The 5579-nt window shown below is 43.9% G+C and overlaps 1 long non-coding RNA gene across 1 annotated transcript in view; it reads right to left on the bottom strand.

Moving 5' to 3' along the window:
* Positions 1–1918: 1918 nt before the first annotated feature.
* LOC112484904 overlaps positions 1919–5579 on the bottom strand; it is a 13461-nt gene continuing 9800 nt past the window's right edge. The window contains exons 2-3 of the long non-coding RNA XR_003048276.1: positions 2943–3031; positions 1919–2057 (exon numbers count right to left, since the gene is read on the bottom strand). This is a non-coding gene — a long non-coding RNA (uncharacterized LOC112484904). The remainder of the gene's footprint in view (positions 2058–2942; positions 3032–5579) is intronic.

Raw genomic sequence — 5579 nt, 5'->3', positions numbered from 1 at the left:
TAAATGTGATACAGAGGTTTTAAATATGCTTGCTTGGTTTGGTCTGGCCTCCTGCACTCCTGCCACCGTCCTGAGAATATGCCTCCAGGCAGATGCTGCTGCTTCAACTTGGGACCCTGGAATGAGAGATGCGTGGAGCTGACCTAAATCCAACCCCTAGCCTGGAGTGGAGAAGCCACAACCAGTTGTGGGTGAGAAATAAGTGTTTGTGGTAAGCCACTGGGATTTGGGGTCGTTTGTTATGCAGCTGGGTTATAGCAATAGTCATTACATCCACTCCAGGTTATGTTTCAATAGAGAGCCTTTATCAACTTGTTTCTACAGAAGACTTGGCTTCCCACCAATAACGTGTCAAAGACCTTCTTGCAAATCAACTTTCAAGTACTTTAGTACCAGAAGGATGCATGGATACTTTTGGCTACCCGTGATTCCACACATATGACTTCCTGAACTAGAAATGGAGTTTGCTTTATTCTTTTTCTCCCACAATGAATCATTTGCGAAGTACCCACCATATACCAGACACTGTGTCAAGTACATGGAACCCATAATCAATAAGGCTACTTAGGAAAGCAGGTATATAAAAAGTTAACATTTTGAAGCCTAATCGAATGATACAGATAAAGAGTTCTGGGAATTCAAGAAGAAAAGAATGATCACTTTGAAGTTTGGAGTGAGGAGCAGCGGGAATCAAGAAAGGTTTCACAGAAAAGGAAGAAACCAGGATCAATCTTAAAGGAAGAGCTGGTCTTAGAGGCAGGCTGGGGCCCAACCTTCCAGGCAGGCAACAATGAGTCCAAGAGTGCTCAGATAAGGTGTGAGGGACAATGCCCAGAACAGATCAGTTAGAGGGAACATCAAACTGAGTCAGCTCACATAGGCTTTCAAGGTCAAAAGACAGGATTGTCACTCTACCTGATGTGGAGGCTTACTATATAGCGACAGTAATCAAGACAGTGTGGTACCACTGATGGAAGGACAGATGCAATCATCGATGGGAAAAAAAATACAGAATCCAAAAATAGATCCACACTTTTATTATGCGAGAATTGTCTTTATTCTTATGTTGAAACATTGTATTTTGTCCTTGTCATTTTCTGTTAAGTCCACCTTACCTTCTTGTAGATGTTATAAATATGCTTCTATTTTCTTCCAGTTTTTTTGTTGTTGTTTAGATTTTTGCTTTGTTTCTATGTTTAATTATAACCTATACAGATTTGGGAGGGTGGGGGCAGGGTCTTGTGTGAGATACAAATCCAAGTTAGTTCTCTATATCAATAAATTGTATTAATGGCATTTATTAAATTATTATTCCTTTAGCTGTTATTTGGTTATTTTGATTTGTAATGGATTAAGTTCTCATACTGTTTTAATTCTCTTTCTAGAATCTTTTCTAGTCAGTCGATCAGTTCTTTGTCTTAGAAACAATTACAAAGGATCTTGGTTATCACAGAAGCATATTCAACTCTTGACATTTGTAGGGAATAAAAAAAGACTCAGAATTCTGTTTTGTAGGTAAGAAGAACCATTAGAATTTTCAAGCATAACAAAGCAGTCTTCCTATATTTTGGGTTAATCGTGGAGCAGACCCGAAGTCAGAAGACCAGGTGATAGTCTGAAATGATAAGGCCTAAACACAGGTAGAGACAACAGAAAAAGACACAAAGCTACATTTATAAAATCAGAATGTTAGTTATAAAAATCTTCTAAAGCATGTATTCATGAATATTCATTCTACAAATGAAGTAGCAGAGTCCAGGGAGGTAAAGTCACTTTCCCGGGACCACACAGTGAGTTCAAGGAAAGCTGGAAATGGAGCCCAGCTGTATCAATTAAGACTACTACAAGTAACAGAAATCTTGACAAACACTGGCTTAAGTAAGGGATTTATTTTTCTCTTATAAGAAGTCCAGATGAACATACAGAATCCAGGGCTTGTGCATCTGCTCCAGTTACCAAAGACCCAGACAGTTTCTTTCTCTCTGCTCTGCTGTCCACTGCATGCGGCTTTCACCCTCATGGTCCCAAGATGGCTGCTGCACTTCCAGGCACAGCATCTGTGTTCCAGGCAGGAAGAAAGCAGAGGATTAAAAGTCTTCTCTGTTCAAGGTTGTGCCCTATTTGGGAGTCACATGGCCAGTACTAGCTCTAAAGAAGTCTGGCAATTTGAGAATTTCACTATCTAGCCTCTATGATAGAAAACGAGAAAGTAAAAGGGAATTGGAATGGGTGTGAGACTAACTGGAGTATTTGCCTGACACCAGGTCTCTTATCTCCTGGTCCAGGGCTCTTGGTATTTAATACTGTGACAGGGCTGGCTGAGCTGGGTAGGGAGGAGAGGGGGCTACAAATGTTTATCTAGGCCAGAGCCAAAGAAGACGACCACCTCTTTCTCAGATATTGATAAGGCTCCTGAAAGAGTCGGGGCTAAGAACTACTCAAAAGAAGGGAGACAAAGTATCAACGTCTGATAGACAAGGGGAAGGAAGCGATGTACTTCATGCCACAACAACAATTACCAGGAACTTATTACTGCCTGCTATGCACTGTCTCCAGACCCAGGCCTGGGAAGTGTCTTTAAAGTAGAATATAGAAAATCAGATTAAGGGAATGGATGGGAGTCAAGAAAATGTCCTTGGAATGAGGGCAAGAAAACAAAACAGAAAACCAAAAGAAAGGAAGTTAATCTTGGGAGGACAGCTTAGGAAAGGGTTTGAAAGCAAAGCGTGAAATCCTGGACAGGCTCCACCAGAAATGAAAGCAAACATTCTCCCCTGGCACCAACCAGGATGAAGATGTCCCAGCACACTAGGTTCACTTCTGGGTGGATCTTTTGGAAAGATGTAAAGAAGCCAGAAAAAGAAAATTAAATAATGACAAAGCTCCTTGGGCCAAACACCATGGTAGAAAGGTAGATCTGAGTTCCCATTCTACTTTTATACCTGCTGGATTTAACTTCTCTCAGCCTCTTTGGAGGTAGTGACTTCTATGTTGGTAAATCAAGACTCTTTCAACTTCAAGTGACAGAAACCTAGGTCAAAGTGATTTAAGCAAAGAAAGGGAATTTATTGGCACGCATAACGAATATCCTGGGGCAGGCCTGGCATCAGGTTCAACGGGATCCAGGAGCTCAAACAATGGGGACTGTTACCTAGCTCTGCTCTGTCTTCGTTGGCTCCATTCTCAGGTTGCCTGCCAGCCCAGGTTTATAGCCTATCTTTTTGGTAACTCCAGTAGAAAGCACGATTCTCTTTTCCACTAGAAATAGCAAGTTCTGAAATTGTCTCTCTGGGACCCAATCTGGGACCAATCGCCATGGCTAAAGTGGGCTGAGAGGGCAGATTCAAATGCTCCATTCATTCTACTTCTGCAGCCAGGAGATAAAGTCAGTCCCCTCCCACAAAGCAATTGGACTGAACTTCAGAGAGGAGTGGTTCCCCCAAAATCTGGATTCTGAATCTAGAAGGAGGACCAAATGTTGGCTAGGAAAAGCTAAAGTTGTCTACCACAGTGTTCTGAGGAGTTCAAAAAAAAAGCCATAAACACCAAAACCTCCCAGTCAATCAAAAACTGCCTTTTCCCTGTATCCACTCTTGAGAGTTAGAACCCTAGCTTCTTCTAGCCCTGTCAAAGAAATTGCCAGAAAGAGGCCTGCCTAAGCATGTAGGGCTAGATCAGCTGCAGAAGGGAACTAAAAAAGACCTACAAAAATTCAGCCCAGCATTCTTTTACTTCTTCCTGCAGCATCTCTAGGACTGGTATATGATGGACTAAATGAACCCTGGGGAATGTCACTAGAAATGGGAACGGGTCTGGCCAGCCTACGGTGATAGCTCAATGAAAATTTTCTTTTGGGGGTAAAAATCCTCTTTGACTAAAAGAGGCCAAGGTGCATAAAGGGCTAGAATATCTGTGGCCCTCAGGCCTGGATCAGGGACAGTGTGCTTAGGGACAGAGGTGGGAGCAAGGCACTATTCCATGATAAGCTGATTTGGGCAGCAGAGGGCAGGTCCAGGGCAGAAGGACCCCTTAGGGACATCACACAGCAGACACCAAAAAAAAAAAAAAAGGTGCCTGAAAGAGTTCCAAGAAACCACACACCTTTCTGATTCTAATAGCCAGGTGTCTTATCAGCAGAACCTCAAAGGCCTACCACTCTGACCTGCTCCCCACAGTAAGATACGCTTCCCCTGGCTCCCCAAGGAGGGCAGGTGTCCCCTTCATGTTTCCACCAAAAGGGAAAATATGGCCCCCTCACCTGGTTTCCCTTTGATCTTTCCCTTCCCTGTCAACATCCCGGTCTGGCGGTACCATTTCTCAGAAACTTGGGGACATACTTAGTAAGTTTATCTGGGCAATATAGCCAGGTCAGGGAGGAAAGTTTTCAGAGAAATATGTTGCAATGCTCTTTATGATAGGCTGCCTTTTTCTCTCCTTATCTTTTTTTACAGGACTCAAGTGGGAACACCAAATGACCTAAGGAATTTGAAAGGATTATCATGATTACTTACACAAGAGTTTTCTGAAACTCCCAGCCAAGCAGGAGAAAGAAACCTCTAAAGTTATACCCTTTCAGGGACTAGTTAGATAAGTGTGGGGCCTAAGCAAACAGACAAACCAGAAACAACATTTCTCCCATTAACTCTTTCAAGTCCTAGAAAACACACTGGAGGCTTTCCAATGTCCCGCAGGGCCCTGATACTCTATAATTTACCGAGACATGCCCTCATTCCTTAAATGAAAGTTCATGAACCAATCCTCTCTTCATCTGCTTTTACTCTTCCCAGGTCCCCCAAAGCACTACAGGTCCCGCTGTGCCAGGTCATCCCCCAGGTGAAAAGTAGTATCTTATGGAGGGAAGACCCCATTCCTGGAGGGGCCAGCAGGGAGCTCTGTATTGGGTCCTAGGAGCAACCATCCTTGCCTTGCCCCTTTCTCAGCTGCCACAGGGCTGGGCAGAGGCTGTCCAAGAGGCCTCATATCTGGTGGCCATGAGGGGCCTCCCACATGCCAATCACCCTGGCAGCAGAACCAGATGTAAAGCTTGGCCTGGTGGCCATCCTTCACCGCCTCCCAAGATGGTATCACACGCCCCATCTGGGTCAGAGGAGCACTTGAGAAGGAGCCTCAAGCCAGATATAACGTCAGGGCTTTTGATGGAAAAAGAAAACCGCAGAAGACAGATCTCCCTAGCTCTGTAGATATCAGCAGGGATCAGCAGTAATGAGGTGGCTGCTGGCCTGTGCCCAGGCATGCTGGCACTGTGCAGGGAACCCCAATGTCAGAGCATAAAGGCAGGAGTCTCTGCTTTCAATTTCCCCTAAAATTTGCAAAAAGGAAAAGAAAAAAAATCCCATAAAGAGTGAACTGAATCTGTGTAAACCCGAGGGTTCAGGATGCAGAGTCCAGGCCTGTCCAGGTCTAGGGGACCCTGGCTGCTTCACAGGATGGGTCTTATGTCAATGAGGGTAAAGCCAATACTTGTAGCTTAAGCAAAGAAGGGAAATAGGTATAAAAAAAAATCACTTAAAAAAAGAAGGTGCCATTGAATTCTGGAAACAACCCCTACAACGCAGGAA

The sequence above is a fragment of the Pteropus alecto genome, unplaced genomic scaffold (genome assembly GCF_000325575.1).
Source record: "Pteropus alecto unplaced genomic scaffold, ASM32557v1 scaffold28, whole genome shotgun sequence".
Lineage (NCBI taxonomy): Eukaryota > Metazoa > Chordata > Mammalia > Chiroptera > Pteropodidae > Pteropus > Pteropus alecto.
The sequence above is the reverse complement of the archived record's forward strand: the minus strand, read 5'-3'. Positions and strand labels throughout refer to the sequence as shown.